At 36.6% G+C, this 20,098-nt stretch overlaps 1 protein-coding gene across 4 annotated transcripts in view; it reads right to left on the bottom strand.

Moving 5' to 3' along the window:
* CDH13 (cadherin 13) overlaps positions 1 to 20,098 on the bottom strand; it is a 540,036-nt gene that overhangs the window by 297,819 nt on the left and 222,119 nt on the right. The window lies entirely within an intron of this gene.

Consider the following 20,098-nt stretch of genomic DNA (forward strand, 5'->3'; position numbering starts at 1 on the left):
TAGTGACAGTAACATATGTAAACTTGCAGAGCTACACAGTGTTTGTTATAAGCTACATGCTTTGCAAATTTGTATTTGTACACCAGAATCTGGAAGGATTATAAATTAATCTTGCCCTTTAAGGCTGATAATCTTGCCAAACCATTCCTTCCCTCTGCTATTTCACGTTCTTTTGTTTCAAGCAATTTTATATCGTTAATATTTCCGCAGAAACATTAAGTCAAATATTTATATGCTGGTCTGAATTACAGCTCAGGAAGAGGAAGGGAAAAAGTGGCCTTAGAAATCTGGACCTGTTCCCATTTTGGGATAATAAATATGCAGGGTGTTTAATAATGTCCCTGAGGAAATACATGTTTGTTGCTCTGTTGCTGTGGGTTCAGCAACGCTGGTTTGCAGATTACTGGGCAGTGAGATTTTGACTAAACTCCATAATCATTATTCTTTTATTTTAATTGAGAAAAAATTGCCACAAGTTATGAAATAGGAAATCAGCATTTTGAGAGATAAAGTTTCAATTCTCAAACCCTTTGGGGAAGGGAGAAATTTCAAAGTAAAAACCTGTTTCAGCTATCTTTTCTTCCTCCTTCCGAGTCAGAAACCCTAATGGATGAAGTTTTCTTCTCATGTATTTTTGAGTATGTCATGCCAAAACACAGAGGCAGGCAATAGTGCAGGTGACAAAAGGGCAAAGTAACTTTGTAACTTCAGGTTTTGTGATGAAACTGAAACTTAATGGTTCCTACTGAAAAGTTACCTGCTGTTCAATTCATTTTTTGACCAATCTCTGGTATTTATTACATCAAGCCTAAAAATATGTGTTTTTCTTAACATAAAGCTATGCTTACAATTTTGCAGTGTCATGACCATTGCTCACTTTTGTAGGGAAAAGACGAATTGACCGTCTTCTGCCCTGATTTCTGAGACTTATTACAAAATAAGTGCACCTTCCCATCCAATACAAGAACAATGGTTTGAAAGGCCTGAAGTCAGCCACAGGCCAGCACAAAAATCTAATTCAGAGATGTCTACACAACAGCCAACTCCACCATAGCCATCAAACATTACCTAACCATTTATGACAAATTTAAGGTGTACTATAGGTGCAATGCCCTAGTTGTAAGAAGCCACAGAAAGAAAGCAAAACAAATCATGGTCTGTGCAAGGGAATTTATCAGAAAAATATACAGATCTTTCTCCACACTAGATGGAAAGGGAGGAGTGTAATAATAATATTAATAAGGGACCCTGCAAACCTGACTGAAGGGAAAATTTCCTCTCAACTCCAAACCTGGCAAAGATCTTAACCTTGAGTTTGATGGCAAGACATCCCTAAGTGGTACCAGAAAGATTTGTACTCCTTGGAGCTACGACACATCTCATATCTCATCCCCAATTTAGCTTAAACCATTCTTCAGCATATAATGTATAGGACCAAAAGAGTTACCAGACAGCAGAGTTTTTTTCTAAATTACTGAATGTGTCCATTCAGCTTTTTTAAAGCTTCAGGAAGCAGTCACATTCACGGTGCAAGTATGTGCAGACCCTTCTCTCCCATCTATTTATCCATCTATGCATCTAGTTATTGCACAGTGACTTATGCTTGATCTAGTAAGAAGCAGCACAGGTTAGAGATGCTCCACATACCATTGCATCATTCGTTCAAGAACAAGGGTGGTCACCCAAAAAGTAATTTTCTGAAGTACTGTTCTTTAAAATGTTTAATTAGCCACAAGAGGGAGCTACAGACTCCCGGGAATGTAAGGAAGTCCCTTAACATCTCCTAATTAAGATGCTTATATAATGGCTGCATAGTTCAAAGAAAGTGCATTTCCTAGTTCACACTAAGCTCAGTACAATGAAAAGTTTAATAAAAATCAGGCTTAATTTGCCATATGGTTTGGTGCTTCAACAAGAGCCAGGAAGAAAGAACAGGAGGGTTGTCTGACATCTCCTCTGGCAAAACTGCTATTCTGAATACTGTCATAAACACAGCACTGTTCATATGAAAATTTCCTAGCTTACAATGTATTTATACAACTAAGCTTTCCCAGTTTACTGGCTGAGAAAAAACAAGGCCAGATTATTTCTGCTGGAATGTTTACTTTGGGATGCCGTTTTTACATTTCTGAAATACATAAATTACTTTCCCACAGTTCCTACTACCTGAAGACCAGACAGAAACACTTATTTCCATAATTTGTTCATGGCTTTAGGAACTTCAGTGCAGGTTCTAATATTGAAAATGTCTGCTCTATATGATAGTAGCTGTGTTGCATATAAAGACTCTTCATTCTAAGGAAACAGTCCAGTTAAGGTAGCGCAGACTCAGGCCCCTACCTCCTGAGAATATGGATAAAGCAGGCACACTTTATCTGGCCTCCCATTTTCTACATATCTTCCCTTGTTCTGATCTCACAATTCAGAAGGGCCTTGACATTGTATGGGCAGATAGCATAGACAAAATAGATGCCAGCTGAGCATCCCACACTAATATAGACTCTTGAAGGCTATTTTCTCACCCAGAACCCAAAGGACAGTATTAGGTATACACTTAGACATTACTCACTTCCCCACAACTGATAACACTTTCGCATGTCAAGGGTACATCAGAGAATAAATGTGTTGAAAACTGAAGTGATCCATACTAGCCTTGTCAGGACCACATATCTAGCACCCAAGACAAACCAGTATTTTTTTTTCTTTTTTCTTTTTTTTTTTTCTTTTTCCAAAAGACAGAGACTGTACAATTCTTCTCAACTAAGACACACTTTCAAGAAAACAGAATGTTACTTAGCTGACAGGATCTGCTTTTTGCTGAACCATGGCCAAAACATATTTACCAAGTGCTAATTTTTCAGCTGACATTATGTATCCCTTCCAGCTAAACTCATTTCGGCAATGTGATCCCCCTGTTGTTACGGGTTTATCGCAAAAGTGAATCAGTGTTCTCAAGAGAAAAAGAAAAATAGAAGTACAGAAAAACCACACTACCCCCAGAGAGAGACTTTACAGTTCTGCAACCCCAGCAAATCTGTCCTTAACAGCACCATCCTAGTTCAAGTTTACCAGTTTCATTCTTTAAGAAGTGTTTGCCTCAACCACTTGCATAATTTCTTAGTTCTTGACACTATCTGAATTAGAGATGCACCATAGTAGTTTCACTTTTTAATTAGAAAACAAATCCCTCCCTCAAACAGGAATATTTGGTTCATACCCCAGTACTTTTCATTTCAGAGCATTGCACTGTCTCTCATCTTTTTTTTTTTTCTTTTTTGGGGGGTGGGGGGTGTTTGGTTTTGGTGTTTCCTCCCTCTCCTTGGAAGCAAATTTATCCATGGAATATTTAGAGGTGAACTATTTTTTCCTTTAATCACTATGCTCCACAAAAGCAAAACAATGGTTTAGGCCCATTGTTTAGATATCATATAAATATTTAAACAGACACTTCCTGTCCTGCCATACTGAAAATCATTCTTTACAGTCAGAGGCTCCATCTGCTCTGTACTGACTCAAATAATCTTTCAACCAAAACAAATGCAAAACATTCCCATCATTATTCAAAAGCACTAACCAAGAGAAACTGTTACATTACTATAAGCTAAACATACAAAAACTGTGCTTCGAAAGCAATTTATATAATTTGCTGAGTTTAATAACTTATTAAATCTATTGGTTCTCAATACCTCTATCTTCATTAATTAAATACTAGATGAACTAGTTAAGCAAAGGAACCAAATTCTGCTCCTTGACAAAGGGAGATATGTTGGCCAAATCTGACCTTTGCTTTCTCTCTGACTACGACTTCAGAAGTCATTCAATATATGGGTGATAGCCAAGAACATCCAGGTGATTTATTCACATAAGTAATGGTAACAGTCACTTAGAGAAGCTTTATAATGTCTATGTCCTTTGTTCATGATAATTAGGGATAAAACCAACACGCTATATATGACAGTATATATTTTAGGTAACACTTTTTTTTTTTTCACATAGTGAGCCTTGCTATTAGCTTCATTATATTACTGTATTGGCTCTGTGTGGCAAGGTTTTGGTAGCAGGGGAGTTACAGGGGTGGCTTCTGTGAGAAACTGCTGGAAGCTTCCCCTGCATCTCACAGAGCCAATACCAGCCGGCTCTAAGACAGACCCGCCGCCAGCCAACGCCAAGCCAATCAGCGATAGTGGTAACACCTCTATGATAACATTTTTAAGAAGGAAAAAAGTTGTGGGAGAGACAGAAATGGCAGCCAGCGAGAGGAGTGAGAACATGTAAGAGAAACAACTCTGCAGACACCAACATCAGTGAAGAAGGAGGGGGAGGAGATGCGCTGGAGCAGATTCCCCTGCAGCCTGTGGTGAAGACCATGGTGAGGCAGGCTGTCCCCCTGCAGCCCAAGGAGGTCCACGGTGGAGCAGATCTCCACCTGCAGCCTGGGGAGGACCCCACAGTGGAGCCGGTGGGTGCCCGAAGGAGGCTGTAACCCCGTGGGAAGGCTGTGCTGGAGCAGGCTCCCAGCAGGACCTGCAGCCCTCTGGAGAGAGGAACTCACGCGGGAGCAGGTTTTCTGGCAGGACTTGTGTCCCCATGGGGGACCCACGCTGGACCAGTGTGCTCCTGAAGGACTGCACCCCATGGAAGGGACCCACGCTGGAGCAGTTCGTGAAGAACTGCAGCCCATGGGAAGGACCCACGTTGGGGAAGTTTGTGGAAAACTGTCTCCCGTGGGAGGGACCCCACGCTGAAGCAGGGGAAGAGTGTGAGGAGTCCTGCCCCTGAGGAGGATGAAGCAGCAGAAATAATGTGTGATAAACTGACCATAAACCCCATTCCCCGTCCCCCTGTGCTGCTGGAGTGGGGGGTAGGTAGAGAATCCAGGAGTGAAGTTGTGCCCAGGAAGAAGGGAGGGGTGGAGGGAAGGTGTTCTGAGATTTGGTTTTATTTCTCATTACCCTTCTCTGGTTGATTGGTAATAAATTGAGTTAATTTTCCCCAAGCTGAGTCTGTTTTGCCCATGACAGTAATTGGTGAGTGATGTCTCCCTGTCCTTATCTCCACCCACAAGCCCTTTGTTATATTTTTTCTCCCCTGTCCAGCTGAGGAGGGGGGAGTGATAGAACGGCTTTGGTGAGCACCTGGCATCCAGCCAGGGTCAACCCACCACACACCTGGACAAACGCCCATTCAGTATGTTATCCAAAACACAAGCTAAGTTAATATATAGTCAAATATGAACAATATTTGCAAAAGTGAAGTAAACAACAGAACAAAACCTCAGCAATTAAAGATGCTTATGCAATACAATAATGCAGGCAATATCATGGTCCTACATTTCAGAATATTTCCAGATCAGTTTTCAACCTCCAGTCTATGTATGAGGTTTTCAAAGCTGTATAAATCTCCTAGACCATGTGCTTTCACTGCAAAGCTTAAACCAGCTAGTCAATCAATCACTCAAATTCTAATATTTGTGCTTTCACCGGAACAGCACTCCAGAAACCACAAGCACAGAATGAAAAGGGGTATGTGCCCAGCAACAGGAATATACAACACTGACCCAACCTCCTGTGACAGCTGAGGTAAAGGAACACAAAGTCAAGGTGAAGAGTTTGGTTTCTGGGTGAACCAAAGCCGGGGAAAACTATATTTAGTACAGCAGACATTGCTTCTGGGTCATCAATTACAAATATTTTGCTTGATGTTATTGACAGTCCTTATAAGAATACACATGTATATATTTCCCAGAGAAAGAAGAATGTATACAGACAACAGACTTAACTCAGCAAAGAAACCCATAATTCGGCTATTTTAAACTTTAAAAACTCTATTTTCTAGGTCAGATCCCCAAGATTCAGTTTTAACTGGGTGAAACACATGACTGGAAAGCATTTGAATTTTGCACTTTTAACATACACACTAAGAACTCAGTGGCCACTGGGCAGAACTACTATTACAGGATTAGCCATTACTTCTTATTTGCATTCTTTCGTTGTCTTAAGACTTATGAATTACAGAAAAACATTCCTCAAACAGGAACACATGTATTATTACAATAGTGCATCTGTAAACTGAAGCCTTTGTAATAGCTGTATAAAATTTTTGAAATATTGACTACTGGGACTACTAATATCTTGAATGTGGAAACTTTTATGCCAGCTGTCAGAGATGTAACATGAGAATGAAAAAATCAGGAGTTGAAAATAAATTAATTATGAAAATGAAAAATCATACACCGATATTCTCAAGAGGGTTTTTTTTTTAGCATCTTAACTGTGAGCTTTGTCATGGAAAACATTTCAGGAAGTGTCAAATTCAGGAACAACATCGTGAGAATTAAAGCACATAGTTTTAGCATATTTTTTGATGCACGTTTGCAAGGCTGATTGGGGGCTGCAAATGGTACAAATGTTCCTTGCCTGAAGCAATCCAAACAAAACTGCATGAATACTCTTATCAGGTATCATATTCAGAACTTTACGTACTTGAAGGAAATGGAACTCGTATTGCTTCAAACGCAGATGGTATATTTAAGCATTTTGTTGGACTGGGGCTCTGCTTCCTATAGAAGTTACTATACCAGCCATTACACCAGTGCAAATACAATGTTTTAGTAACTATAATAAAAACAACTCTAAATCCGAAAATTGCCAAGGTTAATAAATTCCATAGACAAATATTGCAACAAAAGAACTTTATGTATAAAAATGACACAATATATTATAACCCGGTGAGGTTGTTTCACCACCAGTGCTCATTTTTTGAGGTCTTTTTAGAATAATCAACACAAATAGGATATCTGATATTCAACAACAAAAAAATATTCTTCTCAACATAATGGCTTTTTACCACAATTATGCATAAACTCTTACAAAATTCAGATGAGCTTTGTGGTAGGATGCACAGGTGTCCAAATAAAACAAAATGAATTTATGCATGTGGAAGCCCCGTGCACCAGTGGATCCCTTCAGTCTGAGGTTCATTATCTTAGCTGCACACAGATGTAACAATTCCCCTTGAAGAATCAGTTGCAGCACCAGGGCCTGCAGGCTTCATCTACAATTGCACCAAATTTGAGGATTTAACCAATATAAATAGCGAACAGTGAGCCTTTGCTCATAGATCGAAGTAATGCAATGAACACATCAAGATGTGCATTACCTTTTGTAACAGGAAATCCTTCAGCTTCCTTTTACTCGTGATTTATTAAGAGCAAGAAGATTCATTACAAATATTTTTCACTTCCCCTTTTCCTAAGTAATAGTTGATTTCCCATATATACCTGCAAACTCTGGATTCAGTACACAGCAATTTCCTCCTAGTGAGAGCACAGAATTTATAAACACAGTTTTTTGTAATACTTCTAGGTCATTTTCCTTTGAGATTACTTGTCACAGAAGGCCTGGGTATTTCACTGGCTGATTTGGCTTTTCAGTAGCCATTTAATCACCATATTTTAATTGCTGCTTAAGTTACTAACTTGCAACAAACCCTGTTAGTTGAAGAAATTTGAGGACCACTGCCTTTTGAATGACAGCTAGATGGAGTAGCTTAAAAGCTATGGTTAGTTGTTAGGAAAAATCTGAATGTGAATGACAATATTAAATGAAGAACAACTCAAAACACGTCCTTAAAAAAGAAAAAAAAAAGATTATTTGGATGTATAGAGGTGCTTTATTGCAAACTTACCACTGATCTAAAAAGGCAGAAATGCAGAGACAACTTTCAACACTTAATGTTTTCTAATTGCAGAAATTCAGTACGTAGGAGAGAATATATAATGTGTAATCACCACATATGTAGCTCAATATACAACAAGTGGGAGAAAAGAGGAGAACAGAGCCAATTTACAGTACCTTTTCCCAGGTATTTCATAGTCCTATCTATTCCAAATAAGATCAACGTCTTAATTTATTACTCAAGGCCACTTTTCCAGCATCCAAGAAAGCATAAGGCACCTGATCTAGCACCAGACTGGAAGCAACACAGCAGCATCTCAGCTGCACTGTGCCCAGGCTAAAATAATCTGCTGCTAAGGTCTAGAGAAGTCTGCCCTGGGTTGTCTGGGGAATATAAAAAATGTAGTTGCTTTGTCTCCCTGCAGCTACAATTACTGCCCACGGGATTTAGCTACAAATGTTATCTTTAGATCCATGCATGCAGCAAAGAAAGAAATCAAGATCTGGATTAAGCGGGAACTTCCAGCCGGGTAGAGTAATTGGAATTGCAGAGTAAGACATTGAAGTTGCAGAGCCAACCTGGGGAACTGAATAGGAGTAGTAAAATGAGAAAAATGGAGCTGGTAAGAATGATTCACCTAAAACCATTCTTGAAAATTAAGATTCAGTTTAATTTGAAGAAATTTATTGGAAGATTGTGTCTAATTTTATTTTTGCTTTAACTAGCAACCTGCCAAGTCTTGACTTTTGAAAATATTTTGCAGTTAAAATTAACCTAGAGGAATAAGTACTGTATCAAAAGTATTTAAAAACTTTAATTGAAAATATTAAAAAAGAAATATCATGATGAAAGGCATTTTTTTAAATTTGGTTCCATTACGTGAAGTCAATGCAATACTTCTGGATACTTTAAGAACCTGCTTAGCACCCAATTCCCATTTGTAGCAAACAACCCACAGATCTAATTATAGATTTTCCTCAGTCACTAGTTCCCTAGGAAACAAATCCATGGCTCATGTCTTGTGCATGGAAGGTCATAGTAGGAAGATAAATATTTTTCTGTGTATAGAAACTTATCTAGAGGTCACAGGTCTGCATCTCAGCAGATGTTGGCGCTTCTGTCAAGGACAGATGGCAGCTATATTTGACAGCTATCTTGGATATTTAGAACTTTAAACATTTTAATCTGATGAAGTACTTAATACTTCTATTAGTAACAACACTCTATGATGCTTTACACTGTAAACAAAGGATTTAATTTTCGTTCTCTAAACTAATTTCAGTTTTTAACGATGTGTCTACCTCACTTTTCATCTTAAATGGTTAACCATCAGAGGTCCGTTCAAAACAGCTGTAAGTAGCTACAACTTATTAGAAATGATAGGCAGAAATTTAACTTGAAGTCATGAATGGCAAATATAATTTGTGTTTTCTGATATTGGCCCTTAAAGTTAACAATGTAATCACAAACCAGATCAACAATTTTACCTCCATGCACGTAACTGCAATAGCCTTGAAAAGAAAAAGAGTATAATTGAATAATTATATATTGTAAAACAATATAATAATTGTTACTCCTGATTTCATTCTAATTGGTTGCTGAAAAAATAGACAAAATATAGCTAATTGGAAACTCAGATACATGTGAATACATAACTTGAACAGGGGTGAATTAGAATGAATTCAAGGGTGGCAGAGGGAAGCTTTGTCAGAGTTGTCCTTCTCATTTGTAACACAAAACCACTATTCAGCTCTATCCTGACCCATCGACAATGACAGCTTTAAAGGTATGCAATTAGGCAACAATCCTACTCACGCTTAGTATAATATTCAGCCTGACTTAAGATCAAATAAAGGATTTAAGCTAAGTCAGAGTGCCTTTAATTTGTGGGAAGCCTACATTGTCAGCACATCTTGAGGAACACGCAGCAACTCAGGAAGACTGACCCCCAAAAGCCCTAGCCCAAGTCTTGAGCCCAAGTCTTGTTCCACTTGTCTCCATTGAAAGGCAACCATCCAGATCCTAGCCCACAACTAATACCACAAATCTGCACTGCTTTCCTCCCTACATCACTGGATGGGTACAGAAATGGATGCAAAAATACTTGATTATCAGAAATGTTTTTGGCTCCTTACTTTGTTCTGTTAAATCTACATTCTTTTCCCATGTGCTTTTTTTTTTTTTAAATTCTCTCCATCTTTCTTCCATCTTTTGCAGACGCTACCAATTGTGCTACATTGCCTTTGTTTCTGTAGCGCTAATGGATTGAATCCTCATCAGCTAGCAGTGAAAAAAAAAAAAATCCACACGGTTGGTGAAATTGCTACCACTAGAGAGCATTTCAAATCTCTTAATGACTCCTAGTCTCAAATCGGTATTTCTTTGCTGAGTGAGATGTTACTGAGTTTATTGCAGAGTGTCACAGCCATGATTACCTAGCCAGGGAACATTTATAGGACTCTGGGATCTCCACACACATCACGTTCACTCGAAAACCAGGATGTGCAAGTTTCCACAACAGCAAAGCAGCTACTTCACTCACCAAGGCTCAGGCAGCCCCAGGCAACATTTGCTCCACTTTTCTGGGAACTTCACCCCTTCATGCTCTCTTCTATTTCCAAAGGACTTACTAGCTTTCTTTAGTTGTTAATTTCCAGATGCAGCTGATAAGCATTTTAACACCATCATTCTTTGACTAGCCTATTTTTGATAATAAAAGCATTAATTGAAAATGTTTCTGTTAGTGTCCTAGTTTCAGCTGGGACAGAGTTAGTTTTCTTCCTAGTAGCTGGTTTAGTGTGTTTTGGATTTAGTGTGAGAATAACGTTGATAACACATTGATGTTTTAGTTGTTGCTAAGTAGTGCTTATCCTAAGTCAAGGATTTTTGAGTTTCCTATGCTCTGCCAGCAAGGAGATGTGCAAGAAGCTGGGAGGTAGCATAGCTGGTATAGCTGACCCAAATTAGCTAAAGGGATATTCCATACCATAGAACATCATGCTCAGTATATAAACTGGTATATATAGTAAATATAGGAGTTGGCCAGGAGGGGCAGATCGCTGCTCGGGCATCAGTCAGTGGGTGGTGAGCAATTGCATTGTGCATCCTTGGTTTTTCTTGGTGTTTTTTTTATCATTATTATTTCATTATATTCCTTTTCATTACAATTATTATATTATTATTATTGTTTGTATTACATTTTATTTTACTTTAGTTATTAAATCATTCTTATCTCAACCCACAAGTTTTACTTTTTCTCCAATCCTCCTCCCCATCCCACTGGGAGAGGGGGAGTCAGCGAGCAGCTGCGTGGTGCCTAGTTGCTGGCTGGGCTTAAACCAATTCCGTACGTGACTTTGCCTCCCTTAACAAAGCTTCAGATTCCAAGTTTATCCAGACGTGGGGTTCTGAAATAGTTTGGTTTTGTCAGTGATAGCGTCACCGACAAACCATGTGAAACATGCCTTCAGTCTTCTAATATGATCTTTTCAAAAAATAGTTTGCTCTTTTTCTCTTCTTCCTTCTTTTCCCCAAAGATAAAGCTTTAAAATCCATAGCATATTTCACAAATATCACCTTACAGTAAAAAGCTAGCACTAACTTGGATTCACTTTCTCACTTTAAAAAGGTCAGGTTTTAACCTTACTGAATGATTGAGGCTTGCTAGAATTAGAAATGTAATGTATCAAAGTACATGTTCCAATGTGCAAACATCTTGATACAGTTGCAATTAGTGACAGTTACATAAGTCTCTTCAGAAGCTTTCAGGTGACTATATAATTGCAATACAGTCTTACATGTATATCATTTCATGGAATCATGATGGGGAATTATGGAATCAATCAAGATGAAATTAGATGAAAAGAACACACAATTTCCAAACTAGTCATTGTCAAAATGCAGAACTTAAAACTTGGATTTAAATTTCTAAAAGCTGGAAGGTCTCTGGAGTAATGGAACAATTAAGCTTCAACAATACATACAGTACACTGTTGTCCAGCATGTCAGTTATTGTCTTACAGGTATATTAGTACTGTCTTCAAGATTCAGAATTAAAATTTATCTAAATTTAATATTCATTCACTGTGCTACAAAACTGTACACTTATATTTTCAGTTAATAACCGTACCTGAAACAGCCTGCCAAGACAAGATCTGTATTTGACAAGACTGGACTAAGAGGAACTCCTTAAACATAATAAAAGTGGAAGTATAAGACTCTGTAATAACTTTAAAGAAAAAAAAAAAAAAAAAAGGAAACAGCTATACATTGTGAAAAGCTGCCTAGCATGAAGCCAGAAAGGCAACTCTAGCCTGGGAATTAGATACCCAGAAAAACCTACTGTATCTAAGTAATCTGTCCTACCACCACAGGTCTGCACAAATGACTTTCCCAAATCTTTTAAGATTGAAACAAAAATGCTAATAAGATTGAATGAGATTGAAAAAAATACAACTCTGAAATAATGGTGAAAAATAAGCATTGTTTATAACCTGCACTCTTGTATAGCTGAGTCTGACATCCTATTCAAATTCTTCAGTGCTGAACTTTCTACTATCTAGCTGAGAGTTTTGAGCTATCATAGGACATGAAACCATTAGTACACACCACTCCGTTTTATCAAACATCTCTTAAGTAATTTTGTCAATGGTTAGAAAATATACGTTTTAACAAACAGACATAACAGGAGTTACTTTTGCTGCATTTACAGACATATAAAAACCAGTAAGTCCTAAACCTGTGAAAGGAATATTGAAATTCAAAAAACAGATACACGTGAACACTCTTTAAGGTTATTTTCCCCCTCTCTTTCTTTTCCTTTACCTACTTTGTGTTAGTGCATTGCATTTTGAAGTTAGTTTCAGCGAACAGTTTCAATTTGACATTACAGGACACACTGTGACCATCCTCGACTCCAAGTCTGTTAGAGTCAATAGAAAATCTCCCGTAACTTCTGTTTATTCAGGCCCTCATTGCTTAGGCTGTGTTTGGAGATCTAACACAAAGACAACGTGGCAGTAGCTAGTGATAATGTTATATACTCAAAAGAAAGTTATAACTACACTTTGATAAATTTGACTGCTGCTAATTTGAAACAAAAGCAGTCTATCGTGACTAAATTATAGAATTAATGACTTTAACAACCTAAAAATAGGTAGTTTCAAAAATATTACATTAAGCTATTATATTAGGACAAAACCCATTCACACTAACATTGAAAAGAGTTGTACATATTTAAAAACCTCAGATGGGGTATCTACCAGACTGACTTTAGCTTGGTTTGTGCAAAGCCAGTAATCAGTTCACAAAATTGAATCATTACTCAAGAAGGTAGAAAAATTGAAGGGTGAATCTCCGATTCTAACATTTCACTGGAGGTTTTGCCATTTATTCCATGGGAGTTTTATTTCTACCTAACAGTTTTCAATACAACTATGTTGTATCTCAAGATACAAGATGCTAAACACACAGTAATTTAAGGTGTTTGTAGAGCCCCCGAAAATGGAACATCTGTTCTTTCCAAGGTACTTGACAAAAATTCTTTAGAGTATACTTTTAAAACCTACTGCCAAATTTATAAAAACCCACAAATTAATCAAATGTAATCACAAATTGTTGGCAGCTATCATGAAATCAATATGGCTCTTTTTCCTGGTGCCTACCAAGAACTTACTCTATCTCCATGTATACACCATAAAAAGGTCTTCACCTCTTTGTAGCTTTTATAAGGGCTCTCTCCAACAAAATCATAGAAAAATAAAGCATTATTCATGTTTATTTGCATCAAGATGCCTCAGTATACCTAATTCTGAACTTGCAAAACTATTTAATTCAATTTTGCAACAACACCAATTACCCAAACTTAATTTGTGCAGAAAATAGTCACTGTAGCTTAGTGTGATAATTCATTCAAATTTTCTCATTTCCTTCCTCAAAAAAACTAGAAGCTGAGCCATAAAATTTAACTATGCATAACATCTATATTTTCTGACTCAGCAAGCCAAAAGTTGTCTTCATTCCAAGTAAGGGTGTCTTTGTTTTAGTCTTTTCTCCTATTGACACAGATATTTATCTAAATATGTATGCATAAACATATGTACATGTGTACCAAAATTGGCATCCATATATTAAGACAGAGTTTAATGTATGTGCATGCAAACATTAATGTGCTTTCAGAAGTTTCACTTCAGTCTACATTAGTGAGCAAGAGAAATATCAGACGCCTGAAGGCTTGCAGGTAACAAGTCAAATACATGCTCATCATTCGCAGTTCCTGATACGAATCCCTACTTCAGCTCACTGCACTAAACCATACTGCACATCGAAACTTGTAGCACTGCTGGAACAAATGCTTTACTAAGGAAGTAAAGCACAAAGCAGTAATAACGTACACCTCAGTTTCCCAGAGCTTTTGCACTGTGGAAAGAAGCCAAATTTGTAACAGAAAATAAAGGTGCTATTAACTATCCTTTTAACATAGGGAGATCTATTATAACGACAGTACTTATCAAGTATTATCTTAAGTATCCCAGTTGCCACTGATTTTCTCTACTTGCAAACAAACATTAACCTGATTTAATCTAATGACTCATTTCGAAAAAGAACTTCATATGTTTCCAAAAATCTCCTACAGAAATCATCTAAAACACTGAGGTGGTTTCAAGGTTATTGGAAAGAACAGCACAACTGCTTGGTTTTAGCTCTAACAGATGATCATAAGATTATAAAGAAGGTTTATTGATATCTCTTTGAGAATAAATATCAAATAATCCACAGAAGTGAACACAGAATGTTGACTTTGTTGAGTGATTAATTACACTGTATTTAAAGTTTTATGTAATCAACTTGATTAAGAAGACTTATGCAAGAATTTAGCCAAATCAGTATGCTGTTGCCCATCACAAGCAAAAAATGCCTTTACGTCAGATGACACAGATTCTTCAAAATGTTTTCCCAATTTTCAAAGTGCATTGATAGATAAAGACCTTTCCCTCAACTTCCACTATGTTACAAATAAAACTACTATATAATAATATGAAGCTATAATTCTCACAGTCAGCATTGCCTACTTTAGCAAAAGACTCCGACAAGAAAAAAATTAAATCTACAAACTCATGATTTAGTAAAAGCTTGAGTAATAGCTTCTTTTCCTTAAAGATTACACACGGTAACCTTTGGATGTTTTAACCAATAATTATTAGAGATGGGCTTAAATAGTAAGTGGTCTGTCTAGATATGAAACATTCCCAAAGATTAAGATGACCTTTATAGAAAGCTCTAGATTGAACCCAGAAATATACTACCTATACCATATTCTTTTTAGAAATTGCTACCTAACAGGCTTTACTGTTATCATGTACATCACCATTACAAAAAAAAAAAAAAAAAAAAAAAAGATTTAGCTTCAAAAACATTTTTCTTGATCACTTATCTGTTTTTATCCCATATACAACTGAGCTTTTCTATTTTCTGTGAAACCTAGTCCATAGCTTATGTATTTTCATAACAAATGTACCTTCAGAAAAAACCAATATTTCATGACATCTAAGCCTGGAGGAAAAAAATTTTCATATCATAATACATTAATATAACAATTACATTTTCAGGGTCCCATCACCAGCTATTAAGAATTAAAATTTTAACATTCAAGAACCCACAGAATACAAACAACCAGAAATTCTGTTCCTGAAGTTAAATGAAATTTACTTTTTAGAAGAACAAACTGGAGGGTAAATACACACAAGGTCCTATAATTAAAGGTTTGATTTTGCCCAACAGAAGCCAAGAAAACATTGTAGGCAATAGAAATAGATTGAATCTTTTCCTTTTTTTTTTTTAAAGCAACACTACATATTATAAACTTGCTAACTAGTATATGCCTGTGCATTTATCAATTATCAATACATAAATCTTAATTACAGTCATTATACAATTAAAACATCACTTTTTTTTTTTCCAAAAGAAACAAACAAATAAAACATTTCCAGGCTTTCTAATCCAGTTGTGACTAAATACAAGATTTTTTCCCCTATCTGTGGCAGCATTACCTTTTCTAACTCTGAAAAATCAGATGATTTCCAGTCTCATACAATTACTTACCATAACATTTTTCCATGTCAAAAATACAATTTAAAGCTAATGGTAATATTTTGTGAAAGTTTAAGCTGTTAAATTACTAAACTGTTACATACATAAGTTTGGTGGGTAATGGCTATGTATTCTATATCTTGCAGAACATAAATGTAGCTATTAGTGTGGAAAAAAAATCAATTTAACACTTTAGTTGAGATGGAAGACAAAACGAATAAAGACATTCAAGAAGCAAAAGTCTTCATACTGAATAAACCAGAGGAAAAAAAAAAAGAAAAAAGTGGGATACTTGTATAAAGTATTCTAAATGTTTGAAAGAAATTCACTCTCTTGTAGTAATGAGGTCTTGCTTCTAGATGAGCTGAGTAGTCAAGGAGGTTCTGTTGCATCTACCAGAATGAGCTAAAGCAATTTCAAACCTGTTTAGTACAGATGAATCTGATACAGCCTGGCTCTGCTACTCTAAGAGACACATCAGGATCCAACAGAAAAAGCTGAGCTCTGGTAACGTCTGGCACAACGGGGCCTCAGAGACCAATTCATACCCAGAGTTATATGGATGCCAGAGCAAGCCTCTGAGTGGCTCCCATCTGCACACGTGGCTTTCCACTCCCCATTGATCAGAAACATGAAGTTGATGTTAGTCTCAAAGATTGTCTGCTCCGAGTAAATGGGCTTCTTGGTGGTTCCCTTAATTCACTGATATCAGGGTTTTATCCTATTACGCTTAACAAACATGTAATCCATCCTATAATGACGGAATTAAAAGAAATCAAATAGAATCATAGGTGTCTAGTACCATTTTAAACTGGCAAAATATAAATAACCAACCACTACCTGCTCCACCTGTACTGTACAGAGAGAAGATTCAGCTATATTGTGCACTTACTGTAAGCAGCCACAACTATTCCGTGCCTTGGTTTTATACCTTGTTCAAAACAGCCAATACTGAAGCCTTGGATTAACAGCCATGACAAGGCACTGGCTCACTGCTAATACAGAGAAAAGAGAACACACCTCTAAAAAGGAAAACGTAACTTAATTTCACAGCTGTTTCCACTTCATACCAACCACTTTTTAGTGATACTAACTGACATTATGAAGTGATAATCTATAATCACCTATGGCCATATTTGACTTCAACTACATAGGTGTAAATCCAAAATATACCTAGTTCTCAGACATTTCTTCAAGTCAGTGTTAACAAATAGCACAATCCATACTTCATCACCTTATATAGATTCAGATTATTACTCTAGTCACATGATTTAGAACTAATGAAAAGACTTAACCACTATTTCTTATGTAATTATTTGCTATCTCCCTCTATTTAACTGCAATTATAGAATGACTAAAACATCTAATGATAACAAATATAAAGCATGTTACTTATAATAGTGCACCTGTTTTAATCTTACTACATATTGATATAGGAACATTCACATTGCACTTTCAGGGAAAAATGGCTGGACTTATCCAGAATGTTAGTGAGTCTCATATGAAAACAGAATTGAAATATTTGGAGATCCTCTGAATAATATGCTGACACATACAACGATGAAAGCAGAAGAGCGCGCTCATCTTCACAAAGAATTCAGCAAAATACTTCAAATGTATGTGTTTTTCTCTTCTAATTTAAGGGAAATGCAGGTCTGAAACAGTAGGGATAATTAACGAGGTAAAACAAGCCTTTAGATTAATGAAGCAAGTTGGTTTTCCCAGGATCAGTCTTTGTTTAATTTTTACTGAAAACTAAGGCTGCAGGCATATGATCACAATTCTCAAATAAAAATAAAAAACTATTTAATGGTATTAGTAACTATTTATTTTTTGGAAATTAGTCAACAACACGTCATGCGGTTAGAAAAATAATTTAACAAGATCTACTAATTTTATTAATAACACAAATCACCTTAATATGTATGTTACTATGGCTACACTTATTGTGTCTAGAATACAGAAAAATCTTAAAACAGTCCCAGGATTACAAGCTAATATGAAAAGCAGAGATGGTTTTGAAATTAATATTTAGAAAGAACAGTCAAGTATTTTAAATCACAAATCATTAATTTCAGTTTCAGCCAAAGAAATCAATAGGCAAGAAAACAGATCCCTTATCAATTAGGACTACTTCTCTAGATCTATTACTTTGGCATATCTTAGAAATCTTCAACTGACAACACAGTATATCAGCCTTAAACTAAATCTACAGAGCAGTGCAACAATTTAAACATGACATATGTTCAAAAATTTAAACCCACGAAACCCTCAATTTATATGGTTAAGACTAGTGATATACTCCCATTACAACCACAGGTCTGAGGAGCGATCTGTCATTTGATTGCACTATTGACTTTTTACATTCTTGATATTTCACTCCAAAACAAAGGAACCATAAGCATCTTATAGCACAACATGTCTGTCTACCATACACTATCAAAAACATTGCTAGTGTACAATGGTACTTAGTGGATCTCAGACATATTCTGTACACTTAAGTTCTGTTACCTATCACAGGATTATTTTTTACGGAAATCTAGATATTACAGTTTTCTCACTCCTAACACACAGCATCCTTGCCTCTCACTTCCTTGAGTAATAGGAAATACAAATATCTAGAAAATAAATATTAGAAAATTTAGTTGCTAAACTTAGCCCTTCTCCAGTGCCTTGTAGAGGAAGAAGTAGACCTGAAGCCTTAAATCACCCAAATTAAAAAGCCCAACTTCAAATGACCCTAACCTCCAGGGACAACTTCTGCACAGTTAACACATTAGGACAATTTTACCTGAAAACAGCGTATATGTCAGCCCTTTATCACAGGTGTGAATAGCAGTAAGGAACCAAATTAAATTACAGTAGCCCTTTAAAAAACAAGACGGCACTTTTCTCCAAATGAAGTCCCACTAAAGACAAGGGACTTCTTTCTGAGCCACTCTAGGAACTACACAATATTCAGGAACATCCAGAACTTCTCCAGAGGCTTTTGGGGTTCTACTCAGGGAGTTGTACTCAGTGCAAGACAGAGTAGCTCCTATTGACCACTGTATTTTTCTACCTATTTCAATAATCAGACATTATAATATTTCCTTTTACACTACAGGAGAGCGGGAGGCACCCAAACACTCGTAAGTGTCAGAAGAAATAACCTTTTAACTCTACTTTCTAACCATGGATTAAACACTGTCATGCTGCAGGAAATAAGGCACCTAAAAACCCCTGAAAATGTGGGCCTTAAGTAACTTAAATCTCACTGCTTTCAGGAATAGCTTTTTATTTCTAACATTGCCTACATGCTTTTGAAATGCAGGATGACTCTATAAATAATAAAGCAATCTCTGAATACAAACAATGAGTCAGATACTCCTCACCCTTTCTCTCTACTTTCCAGATACATTTGCATGATATAAATTGTATTTAGAAGAACAAATGTTAAACTTGAGATGGTTTGTGGGAACACAGAGCTGCAAAGGAATTATATGCACAGCCACCCTGAGATCCTTTTGCAGTTTGTTATCTTTGCAAAGAGCAGGAAAAATAACATGCAATTCAAAGATAACCATGCACAGCAAATTACACAAGGATTGTCATGGGTCAGTCCCAGGATAAATCTGCCCCTATATCCTACCTGTAATGATGACTGATACTGTCCCGTACTAGCATCAGACCCCAGACCATCAGGTGTAATAGCAAGATGTATACCCTTTACTTTTGGCCCCTACATCTTGTGACAATGTGTAGAGTATTACAGTGCTTAACAAAAATATTTTTTTTCTTTCAATCCACCACCTGGTAGTCAATGGAAGTTCCTTAGTTCTTCAGTAGGACAAAGAGTGGATAATTGTTCCCTATGTTTCCTCCATGTGATCAACAATTTTCTAGAGCACTATCATATCCATCCTTAGTTGTTTCTTTTCCAAAAACAGATTTTCTCTTTAAACTCTCCATTTCTTACCTCTGATTATCTACACTGGCCTTCTCTGAAGCTTCTCTAAGTCTACTGCGTCCTTTTTAAAATGGCATGACAAGAACACAAAATTGAACTTTCTATTTGACATCTGGTAACTGTTAAGGGTTGAGTTGACTTTTTTCAGAGACCAATCCACAATGGTTCCAGAACTGCTCCTGAATTTTATACATGATTAATTTGCAGTTATGAACAAACTCAATCATTCAGTACTGTTAAATTCTTCTGCAACACCATAATCTCTTCATTATTTGTCATTCTCTTGAATCATTTTGGATGATCTGCAAACTCTTGTCACCTCACTCTCTCCTTTTTCAGATAATTTTTTATTGTGTTAAACATCACAAATCACTGTATAGATCC

This window comes from Haliaeetus albicilla, chromosome 10, assembly GCF_947461875.1.
Source record: "Haliaeetus albicilla chromosome 10, bHalAlb1.1, whole genome shotgun sequence".
Taxonomy (NCBI): Eukaryota; Metazoa; Chordata; class Aves; order Accipitriformes; family Accipitridae; genus Haliaeetus; species Haliaeetus albicilla.